A 12,505-nucleotide genomic window follows, 5' to 3' on the forward strand; every position below is an offset into this window, starting at 1 on the left:
ATACCTATGCGGTCCCAACCACTAAAGCCCTGTAAGTCAGTGAGTTGTGGGAGCAGTGATTCCGCCACAAAGGGGTTGCCTGGGCTAGGTGTCCCCACCATCCGATTCTATGGAGGGTTTGCCGCCATGCCAGGATCACCACGCATGTTGCGGGGGAAAGGTATTTGGGGTTGGCCCTATTGTATAGGCGCGAAAGAACTGCTCAAGTCGGTAGGCAAGGTCATCCCTGGACCAATACCACCATTTATTCAGAACCTGCAGTTGTGCTGCAGAGTGATATGCTTGTATGTCAGCGGCCCCACAATAATTGGACTGTACATGTACGTAGGGCCACTCTGGCGGTGCCACTCCCCCACAGAAAGTGTCCCTGTACTGCATTAATTTGACGGAACCATGCCAAAGGTACGGGATATGGATGGGATTGTAGATGATATAATAATTTCGGTAGGGAAACCATCTTGAATATGGCCGAACGTCCATATAGGGATAGGGGGAGTGCAGACCAATTTTTATGTTTGCTTTAACCGTTTGTGTTGTTTCTTCTAAGTTACGTTTCCAGGACACACTTTGAGTGTCCGGTATGTAGAATCCCAGATATGTGAGCCCCTGTGATACTACAGTGAGTCCGTCTGCCCATCGGCTACTCCCCAATGACACCGTAGTGGCCAGATCAGTGATTTAGAAGGGTTCATTAAGAGACCCGAGGTCTCGTCAAAGATGTGCATAGTCTGCAATATTCTGGGGTCTGATCTATGGGGATCAGTCAGGAAGTATAACACGTTGTCCGCATAAAGCGCGATACGATCGGAGATTTCCGGGGTCCATTCTAAGCCAAGGTATAGTGCATTTATATGTACCCAGGCCGACAGAGGTTCTATGGTAAGGGCAAAGAGCAGAGGGCATCCCTGTCGGGTTCCCCGCTGTATCATTGATTGAGGCCGTTAGCGTAGTGTATAATAGTCTAATCAGACCAATGAATCGGGGGCCCATATTCAGGTGTCGTAATATTATGAACATATAGGTCCAGCTAACCGAATCAAACGCCTTGTCGTTACCCACGAGTAACAGGGCAGCTGGTCTATCTAGGTTATCGATGGCCGCTATAGCATTATGCGCTCTGCGTATTTTGTGTCGGGTCGCATGATGAGGCATAAAGCCTGCCTGAGTTGGGTGGATCAGGGCTTGAAGATGAGGGAACAATCTATTTGTCAAGTAACTTAGCTTCAATGTTAAGGAGAGATATTGGCCAATAGGTTGCGCAGAGTTCGGGTGTGCATCCTGGCTTGGGAAAGACCACTATCTCAGTGTGCCTCCAATCGGGAGGCAGGCTCTTATTTTCAAGGGCTTCATTAAGGGTTGCAAGGTACTGCAGCCCTAATATTGTCATATTCAGTTTGAAGAATTCACTTGGGAACCCATTGGGGCCGGGCGATTTGCCACATGCTATTTCTGCGGCGGCTGAGATTAGCTCCTCCAATGAGACCGGAGCCTCAAGAGAGCTGCGTGCAGTAGTGGTAAGTGCCGTACGCGGCAGATCTTGAAAAAAGTCCTCCATCTGCTCTTCTGATATGGTTTTGCATTTGGTATAGAGTGTTTGGTAGTAGTCGGCAAAGGATCGGGCCACCTGCTCAGGATTGGTGATCATTTCCCCGGTATGCGACTTAATGATCGTGAGTTGTATCGCTTTGAGGGAGTATTGGCATAGCCTATGGAACAGTTTCCCTGATTTATCCCCCAGTTCATAAATCCTGCTTTGTTTAGCCTGCCAGATATTTTTGACTTCATCAAGCTGGATACTTTGATATCTCTTCTGCAGTATTCCTAACTGTCGGCGAGCCCTATGTCCGTCTCTGTTAAGTGCTTGCAATTCCGTTTGTATAATCAGTGCTTCTAGCTGTATGAAAGCCTGCCTCTTCTGGCATTAGGCAGCAGAAGAGTAACTGATGTCTAAGCTGCGAACAGTTTGATTCATGGCCTCCCACAAGGTAGTGGCAGAGTCCACCGTCCCCTCATTCATTGCAAAGTATTCTTTTAGGGCTTTTTGTAGGTGAGTTTGATTGCTCAGGTTGTGTAGATGCCATGGCGACATCCGCCAGTGAAACGGCATCCGTCTGGGACCTAGCGCTAATCGTGGTTGGACCAGGGAATGGTCTAATAAACCCCTGGGTAATATATCTGCCTTGATCAAACACTTTGCATGTTCCCTGGTGATGAAAATGTGATCAAGTCTTGAAAATGACTCATGCACTGTTGAAAAATACGTAAAGCCCACTTCTGTTGGGTGGAGCCTCCTACAGGTGTCGGACCATCCCAACGCTTCCAACAGCGGCCCCAAACGGGACTCTTTTTGTGTATGCTGTGTGGTTGTAGGGCGACATCTATCGAGGCCAGGCTGTATGACATTGTTCCAATCTCCCCCAATCAGCGCCAAGCCAGCAGGAAAGGACACCCAGGTGTTGATTATGCATTCAGTAAATGTATAACTGAGCGGCAGAGGGGCATATAAGATATCTGCCCAGCGAGTCAGCCCAAGTGTGAATGTGTGTAATATAGTACTCTATGGTGGATTAGGATGGCAACTCCTCTAGAGCCCCTCATGAAGCCGGAGTGGAATGTGTGAATGAATCCAAAACGAGCCAATCATGGGGTTTTAGTCCCCAACAAATGTGTTTCCTGGAGTAACAGGATGTCAGCCCCTAACTGTTTCATGTGTCTGAGGACCGCTCCCTGTTGGACCTTATCGAGCAGGTCTTTAACATTCCAGGTTACCACCAATATTTCCCCAGTCGAGTCTATTTTATAGGAATGTGTAGTCATGATGTGCCAGGGAACAGTTTACAAAGTGTGTGTAGAGAAGATTAGGTGCGAAAATGCATAGTGGGGACATTAGGATGACTAATTCCAATAACATCAATAACAGGAACTCCCACACCCCACCCCCTCACTAACCCTCTCCAATACCTCACAGACCACAGAAGTATCTGTCGCGGAGTGCATACAGTCCTCGCCCCAACGGGGGTTAAAGGCTGGAACAGTCCAATGAATCCCCATAGATCCCATCCCTATTGAATGTCTCTGGGATCGGAAGTGTCCAGTTCAATAGAGTAGACCAATCCTGAGCCGATGGGCGGAATCTTGTTGCAGAATTGCTTCCTCTGCTCTCCTTCAAGTAGGCGATTGAATCCAAAGGGATGACCAATTTAAATTCCTGCATCATTTATCTTGTTTACTGGCCTGCTTGTCACATCAAGATCCAGTGCCCCAGTAGGACCTCGATTGATGACGTCTTTTTCCCGTAGGGTTGTTGTCTTTGTAGTGGGATTTAGACTCCTCATTGGGCAACCCATGCCACTACAAAGACAACAAACCTCGTATGTGGTTTAACCGGCCACTGTTCTTCCACCCATTGAAAGGCGTCCTCGGGACAGAGAACAAGGTACTGTTTTTATAACTAAAACAAAGATGAGCTGGAAAGAGCAGCATATATGGAATCTGTAGCTCTCGAAGACGTAACTTTGCGGCTGTGAAGGATTGCCTCTGCTGTTGTACCAGTTTTGTGTAGTCGGGGAAGATCATTACTGGTTGGGATTCATAAGTGAGGGATTTTTGCACTATGGCTTGTTTCAGAATAGTGTCCAGATTGTGATAGTTTAGGATTTGTGCGATTACGGGTCAGGCCGGGCGCCAGTAGGAGGTCTCACAGCAAGTGCAAGCTGGTCTTATGATGCGTGCCGGATTAAATATGGAGGTGCCTATTCCGTGTGACCATCCAGGGCTACTCAAGTCTAATAATCTCCTGGAGGGCCAAGTATGCCTGCGCGCGTCGATCCTCACCATCGAAGGTTCAGCCGGGGTCTGTGGCAGTGTGTGGAGGCATCTCTCACCTCCTCAAATTCCTACTGCTCGTTGGAATCCCCGCTTCTGCCCACGATGCACCCTAGGCAGTACCTGGAGGGATCTGCATGTCGTGTCGTTCTACTCCCGTGTTCAGTATACAACGATGTAGACTAGTCCACGGCTTGGAGCACGCCCACTCTGGTCTGCGGCCAGGTGCCCAAGGCCCTCCATGATCCAATCCCTGGGCCAGCACGGGTGCGAGTCTCTGAACTATCACCGAGCAGTGAGCACCAGAACCTCAACCGACCCAAGGGCTTGTCAATGATTCACCTGAGGTCTTAATTGGTATATGTGGGCACCCAACCTCTCCTCGTGTCCTACTTGCTGGTCTGTGGCCCACTTCCACCCGCATTACACTCAGGCAATACCCGGGGGGGAGTCAGTAGGTCAGGCCCCTCTTCCCTACGGTGCCGGGCATCTAATTATATACAGGGTTGCGGCCCTGAGCGCGCCCTCCCAGGGCTTCAATCGGGCGCCTCAGGCCGTCCACGATTCTGAGCATGGATCTGGTGCAGATGGACCCTTTAAGGCTGTCACGAGGCTGTACGAGGCTGTAGGCACCGGAGCCCTGCCAGGTCAGAGGGCACCAGGCATGGTCACACCGGGGTTCCGGTAGAACAAAGGATTCGCTGCGGGCCAAGTCCCTAGAGGTCGTTCGGACCGCAGTCTGTGGCCTGGCCGTATGTCCCAGGCCCCCTCTGCTCTGGATCTCCGACCAGCAAGTTCTCCCACCACAGGATCACAAACGCCACCAAAGAAAGGCTCCAGGGGGTCCAGGCAACCCAGGCATTGATTGGCTGGGTCAAAGTGGTGCCGCTCATCGGCAGGATGATGCAGGATTAAGCAGGGCTACAGGAGCCGACATGTTGTACCTCTTGGCTACGCCCCCTGCTTCACAGGTTTTATGTTATCTACCTACAGATAAATATATTTCCAGCCTCAATAGTGTGTGCTATTCAAGGAGCTAGAAGGTGAAGATGCAATGAAGAGGATTCAGTTGTTATCTAGATGCCCGAACAGCACACAGAGGTGTAAATTATAGACAATAGTTAAGGATTACAGTTCAGGCTGGACTGTTATTACTAGGGCAGAGCCAGAGCTGTTTTGCATAAAGGTGGACCATGTCTAGTGGCACAGTGAGCAAAATGATAGACTGGAATGCCGTTTGGTGTAATTACTTGTTGCTGAGAGCATCATACTTCCTTTTTTGTCAACAACACCGTTAGGTAATTGCCCATGAACAGCAAATTGAAGCTCTTTCTCAGACGGACATGATTGTCTTTGAGTTGGTGGACAGAGCTTGCCGATTTCTAAGCCATCTCCTTCTCTCTGCCTAGTCCAGATTTACCAATCACATCAACCCGTTATGCGAGAAAAAAACAAGATATTACTCCCCCAGACGATTTAGTGTCCAGAAATATTTTTAGTAAATATTCAAGGAAAATAAGGTATTTTAAGTTGTCCCTTTCTATCTTTAGGCCACGCATGTAGAAAGCTTTAGTCTGCTAAAGACCTGTTGTGTACAAGTGTACAATACCAATACTTTCAGTGGGCCTTGGATCAGCCCATTGCATTCACTGGTTTTCACGCCAATGTCACTCACTTTTGTCCCGATGGCTATCCCGCTTATCCCTGACCTGGAGCAGATCCATGTGAATATATGGCTTTGGAGCATCATCATTTGGAGCTCCAGCCTTCATTTGCCATTTATATACAAATTCCATGATCAACATTTGTTTAAACATAATAATCAGTGTGCCTTATATTAGTGGAATGTAGTAGGTAATCGCCTTCAAGGGAACTAAATGTAGGAACAATACAAATAGTGATTACCAAACGAAACGTTTAGGTTTCATTTTTTAAGAGCAGACAGTGCTCCCTTGGACCACTGCCTGCTCTTAAAAAATATTTTATCATTCATTCTCTAAGGGGAAGAGGTCCCTTGGGGACCCCTTCCCATTTGTGAATGGGTTACCACCTACGTTGAATTGGCGGTAAAATGTGAATGTTTTGCGGTCTCATTTCAGTCACAAAACATTCATACATTCCGATGCAAATCGGTGTTTGGAAGGGACGCCCTAAACACGCCCCTTCCAAAGACCGATTCGCAAACCAAAATTGCGATTCGGTAACAGTTTACCGAATTGCAATTAGGGCTTTGTACATTTGAAAATGCGTTTTTGTGTTCTTAAATGGTCTGATTCTGCGAATTAGGCCATTTGTCACCACACAAAGGCTTTGTACATCTAGCCTTTCGAGTAACCTGTAGACGTATTTAGCTGGATTTTAATTACAGTACTCATATTAACAGAAAATGTATACTTTATCAAATATAACGAATTAATTTACTCATGTTGATGTAGTTGCCTAAGTTCCATTTCGCATCTTGGGATAATTTCGCTGTAGCTAGGACCGACAGTATATTATACATATTTTAAATGTTTTCCTGTGTCTTGTTTTTCTCTCTGCCGCAGGTGCACTATTGAACTCCTTATGAGTCAGAGAAAGGTTCATGTTTTGTATTAGACTGAAAGCGAGGTGCAGTAATGAAGATTTAGCGGTGGACATGGAGATGGGATGAAGAGAAGAGTCTCCTGTACCAGGCAGGCCAGATGGAGGATGCATTCAGGAATGAGCAGGTGTGTGAATTATTGTGCAGGTCTGGGGAAATAGGGAGTCTACTGACTCCCAGAGAACGTTGTTGTGGGAATGGTTAATTTTGGTGGGAACCTGATGATGAAAAGTTTCTGAAGACTTTCTGTTGTTTTAATTTGTGTTCCATGGGTTAGTTTAGAGTTTAGACAGAGTCCTGCCTTCGCAAAGAGAAGACCCTTCTCCTCTGCTCTGTTGATTTCCCTGCCCAGAGTGGAAAGGCTTTATGCTTGAATACTCTTTCATTTTTCTTGAATTTTTACTCAAAATCAGTTTTTATTAGATTCATACATATCAAACTAATACAAGAGGCCAATGTCGTGGCCAGGGATGATATGCCATGCAGAATGAACAATGGCACAAGAGAAGCATGTCAGGGAGATCTACGGAATGAGTACAGGGCATGTGCAGCAGCGATCGAGGCCGAAGAACGTGTTACATTGTCATTAGGCATGTCATGAAAGGGAGTGAGAAGATGTCCAGCGGCTGTTGCTCCCTCCGTATGGAAGGGGGAGAAGGACCGGTGCGTTTTTACCCTAGGCCTAGGGGAAAGGCAGGGATCCCACTTGGAGAAAGGGTAAGAGGGGGAGGGATCCTACGCCGCTATGCCCTGGGAATTAAAAAAGGGGCACCAGTGTGCCCAACGTAAGAATATTTAAAGGTAAAAGAGGAGGGGGAGCAAAACTTGGTCATTAAGTCTCCAGCTGGGATGCAGAAAAAGCTGTGCTGGTAGATGGGTAAGGAAGGCAGCGCGAGGGGAGGTCTACCCTAGAGGCAAGAGCGCTCCCATCGGTTTGTCTCAGCAGTAAGGGCAGATTTGTCACAACAGCTTTCCCCACTGCCTAGTCAAACAGGTGAAGAGCATGGAGCATGGGTGGCTGACATAATTATTCTAACCTAGACATGTAGTAGATAAGGGGCTGCCAGAGGAATGTGAATTGTTTGTCTGAGCAGGCTTTCTTGTGAGTCATTTGCTCCATTGCCAGGGTGTGCCAGAACCTCGTGAACCAGGACACTGTCGGCGGAGCAGCGGGGGTCTTCCAGGCTAGTGCTATAAGCTGCATTACTGCACCTGTCATATGTTGTACCAGTTACCAGTCTGTATGTGTAATTGCTTCAAGGGCCATCGGACGCAGGCCTAGAATAACTGTTCAGTTGTCTACCGGGATCGGGTATCCCAGGGTGCTTTTAATGTGGCTCAGGATTTCTTTCCAAAACAGAGCAATGGGCAGGCGTGTCCACCGAATATAGTTCGTTACAACACAATGCGGTAGTTTACAACACAGTCGTTACAACAACCGTGTTGTTACCACGCGTGTCACTACATCGCAAGTCGTTTCAACGACTTGCTCTAGGGGGCGCGCTGGACTTAGGAATAATATTAATTACTATTCCTACTCCAGTTTGCGCAACAGCAGAGAAGGTGTTGGATTTAAAATCCAACACATTCCCTGGTGTTGCACGCCCCCTAGAGCAAGTCGTTGAAATGACTTGCGTTGTAATGAGACTCGTGGTAACAATGCGGTCGTTGTAACTACTGTGTTGTAAAGTACCGCGTTGTGTCGGTTGCGTGGTAAACTTTGTTTCCCGTGTCCACCATATGTGTTAGAAGTCTCCATCTGTGCTCCACACTTCCAGCAGGAAGTTGACACTACAAGGTGGATAGAGTGTAAATGGGCAGGGGCGTAGTACCATTGCAGCATAATCTTATAGGCAGTTTCTTGCTGAGGCACGTTTCTGAGGATCTTTGGGATGTCATGCCATAGTCATTCCCATTGCTTCTCCGTGATATCCTGGGCACTGTCAAGTTCCCATTTTGTCTAGTACGGGTGGCCGGGCAGCAGGCGGGATTGCTATGATACAGCATACATCCTGAAGACCAGGCCTTGAGTACCCTCAAAGTTGTGGACTAAGGATACAAAGGGTGTAAGGGAGCGAGTGGGTGCTATGGTATTGGGAGGGTGTAGTGCCCAATGATGTAACTGGAAATATTGGTGACTTGAGGTGTCAGGGAGTCGGAATTCAGTTTTACATTGCTTAAAGGATTTAATGCCTGTCCCCTGAAAGAGGTCTTGCAGTAATATGCATTCGCCCCTGACGCAGGCCGAGAATGAGTCCCGGGGGAGCGCAAGTGTAACTGGGTCTTGACCTGAATGGTTGCTGTAGGTGCCACATTAGAGGCCATTATTTTACTAGTCATGATGGGGCCTAGTCCAATTTTCTGGAGGACCACTCGCAGGAAGTTCAAGCTCACCCTGTCAAAGGCCTTCTCGGCATCTAGTGACAGAAGGAAGGCTGGAATGTTTTGCCTGTGGACATTCTCAACCAGGTAGCAAGAAGATGGAGGTTGTCAGGTCCTTGTCTGTGTTTTATAAAGCCAACCTGGTCAGGGTCTATCAAACTGGGCAGGAGTGCTTCAAGGCGGTTAGCCATCACTATAGTGGGAATATTTGCATCAGTATTTAGAAGGGCTATTGGGTGGTAGGATGAACAAAGGGTCAGGTCTTTACCAGGCTTGGGGATCAGTGTGATCTCAGCATTGGACATCGTTGGTGTGAGGCCGGTGACATGGGCGAAGTAGTTGCAGTGCTAAAACAGGTGGTCCTGCAGTTCAGGGATGAAGACCATGTAGAAAGCAGGCGTGAGGCCACCTGGGCCTGGTGTTTTCGCTTTTGGAGCTCTTTAAGAGCCCTACGGAGTTCCTCCATGGAGAAGGGGTCCTCCAAGTCATGAGCAAGGCTGGTTGCACGCGGATGCCATGGGCAATCCTGGAGGTAGGAGCCAATGGCAGATAAGTCTCCCCCCTTTGGTGTAGAGGTGCTAGTAGTATAGCTGAAAGTTCCCTTGCTTATCTGGTTCCCTAACAGTCCAGCCAGAGCCCTCCGCGTGTATGTTGGAGACATGGGATTGGGTGTGTTGGTGCCGCAGTTGGCACGCTAGGATTGTGCCCTCCTTTTCACCCCATCATAGAATTTTTATTTGAGTGCTAGAAGCGACTGCTCAGCTTTATTAGGCTGGTGTGCCCAGAGTTGACCCCTCAGGATGGCCAACTGGTGCTTGGCGCATGCAGTGGGATGCTGCTTGTCCATGTTTTCTAGAGAGTGAACCTCCTCTGTAAGGATGGCTTCGAGCAACCGTGCTTTCCGGGCCCTGGCTATGGAGACAGAGGACATAACGCCTCAGCTAGTTGCTTTAAAGCCATCCCACAGTTATGTGGGAAGGTGTCCGGGAGGGCATTGAGTGTGAAGTACTCAGTGATGACTTTTTTGATGGATGTTCTGTCTACTGAGTCAAAGAGGAGTTGGGGAGGAGGTAGACACCAGTGCGGGGTAGCGTGTGCCTCATCTGTGCGCTGTGACCAAGTAAGCTTAACATGTGCATGGTCAGAGATGGACATATCAGATATCAAGGTGGACTCCAAACCTCTCAGGAGGGAGTGAGTGAGGAACAGGTAGTCGATGCGAGAGTAAGAGATGTGGACATGGTAGTAAAAAGAATAGTCCCTCACATCACGGTGGCGATAGCACCAGGCGTCTACAAGCCCAGCCTCAGCTTGCTCCCTTCTGAGCAGTCCGGACATGGCCCCAGTGCCCTGAAAATGTGTTGTGTTCCTGTTGAGGTCAGGGTCCCACACTAAATGTAAGTCGCTCCCAACTATGAGGCCTCCCTTGGCATGACTTTTGCAGCAGCTCCAAATACACCCCCTGCCACACGGGTCGCTCCAGCCCAGGGCCACCAGCCAGGCCCCTCAGTTACTGAGCACCACCAATGAAAACTGTGGCTGAAGGGGTGGGATACTCAGGGGACCCCGAACTGGGCCTTGTGGCAGTGGCAGTATTGGGTTGCACCTCCAGTTGAGGCCCGATGTAAACACTGTCAGGATCCAGGTTCCGTCATTTCAGGTTGCAGCTGCAGTTTCCGAGGGTGCCCCAAGTCCGCAGAACGGCAGCACTTCAGAGCTCCAGCACAGCTTTGCTGCTCGGATTGTGCACGTCTCAGTGGGAGCCGGGCAAGATGGCACCTCCTCTCTGGGCCTGAGATGGGCGTGGCAGTTGTTCTCAGTGCCAGAGGGGCTCACAGGTCATCAGCCAAATATAGCGTGTACTGGCCTGGCTCAGTGCCCGCCGAGGTTCAGTTGGGTGCCGATGGACCCTGAATACAGTGCGATTTAAATTTTTAGGGCCCACAAGAACCCAGAGCTTGGACCTTTTGCATCCGACTCCATTCCCATACAGACAACGCCCTCCTTTGCTTGAACCTAAAACGTGGTTCATATAATGCTGACACCTTCTTTTGTTTCCCTTTCTTAGCAGTCCAGCCACTTTCACTACTTTATTTAGAATAGGGACGTTTCTTTATGGAACACTCAATTTGGGTATTCTGCTGTCTCTTTGTGATTGTAGTTAACCTTTTGCTCTTTATAATATTACATTTAAATTCCTCATTCATTTGAATATCTATACTTTAATGATATATTTTCTAGGTTTTTGCCAACTAATTTGATTTGTGATTTGACTAATTGCTAAAAAACGTTCATGGTTTGGACATCATCCTCACTGTCGTTCTTGTGGAGCCTCACAGGTCTCATGACTAACAGAAATGTACTTCTCATATTAGCTCCTGTCTTTAGGTCGGCAATCAAATGTCCATACGGCCGGTGGAGGATGAAGTTTGACGGTTTTACTACATTTTTTAGATTCAAGGATCCTCCGCTCCATCAACTTGTATCTTTCCACAGCTTTACTTTCAGGGAACTACTTGTTCCTTTTGATTGCAGCACTCCATGGGAGTTTTTCTTGCTCTTTCCCCTCTTGCTCTCTCCCCTAGCTGCTGTCTTCCTGCTGCTCTGCTCTAAGAGTAGGAGGATTCATCTTCAATGGTTTAACTTTCTTCAGCTGGTACCAGGCCATCTTTATTTACTTGGTGATGTGTTTCTGAGGGAGAATTTGGTGTTCAGGATGAATCCAAGTGACTTGATATTGGTGAAAATTGGGTTCAAATCTTTACACATTCATGTACCTGAGCCAGGTTTGGACTATGTGTTACTTGTTGTTCCTGAAGAATGATAGGAATTCTGTTTTGGTGAGGTTGAGCTTCATGTAGGTGCTGGCCTTTCAGTTCTGGATAAAGTGCAAGCAGTGAACAAGGCATTGTATATTGATGGAATCTGATGCTGTTATTGATAAGTAAAGACCCAAGTGGGTGCAATAATTGTTTCACCAACATCGGACTGTCAGTTTATGAATACAGACATATTTTGCAATCAGTTTGCATTTTAGAAAAATACACTCGAGACCCCAAAGAAAAGTTTATAATTTCCATGAAAAAAAACCTGCAAGTATTTGTCCTCAAATGCATGTTTGCTTTCCCTTATTTTCTGCTTATTCTTTTGTTTATTAGGGTGCTTTGCATAGGGCGGACAAGACCCATTGGTGACAGAACATTTGATATAGGAGTAGAATCAAAAACTATGGTTGGTGGAACTGCCTTCGCAAATGGAGACTGTAAGTAAAAATATTACACATACTAAAATGCTGTATATGCTGAGTGAGAAGAGGGAAGACATCTCCACAAAAAATATTTACAGCCAAAAATTCCAACTCAAATAAGAAACATTATATTTCCAAACATGACCGCTGAGAGTAGAATCTTAACCTCTTGAGTGCCCATGACGAGATGGTCTCATCATGGGCCGCGGTTGCGCTGTGCCCATGACGAGACTATCTCGTCATGAACCCCGCCCGCTAATGAAAGGGCCGGCACAGGGCGGGGAAAGGGCGGGGCACTCAAGGGGTTAAGACGGTGGTCATGCATCAGGGTTATTGTGTACCTACGCTGGACATCATGAGACATAATAAACCACAGAGGATCGACGCACAAATGAAAATACCCCCCCCCCCCATTTTACCCGCACTCAAACCCTAGATGGTGGAGTAATGCAAAGCAAATGAACATA

At 47.7% G+C, this 12,505-nt stretch overlaps 1 protein-coding gene across 7 annotated transcripts in view; it reads left to right on the forward strand.

Annotated features, from left to right (window-relative positions):
* LOC146829091 (uncharacterized) overlaps positions 1-12,505 on the forward strand; it is a 351,679-nt gene that overhangs the window by 11,961 nt on the left and 327,213 nt on the right. For all 7 annotated transcript variants that reach the window (XR_014962184.1, XR_014962183.1, XR_014962188.1 and 4 more), the window contains exons 2-3: positions 6,372-6,536; positions 11,950-12,053. The gene's annotated coding sequence lies outside the window, so the exon portion shown is untranslated. The remainder of the gene's footprint in view (positions 1-6,371; positions 6,537-11,949; positions 12,054-12,505) is intronic.

This window comes from Triturus cristatus, chromosome 5_2 (assembly GCF_964204655.1).
Source record: "Triturus cristatus chromosome 5_2, aTriCri1.1, whole genome shotgun sequence".
Taxonomy (NCBI): domain Eukaryota; kingdom Metazoa; phylum Chordata; class Amphibia; order Caudata; family Salamandridae; genus Triturus; species Triturus cristatus.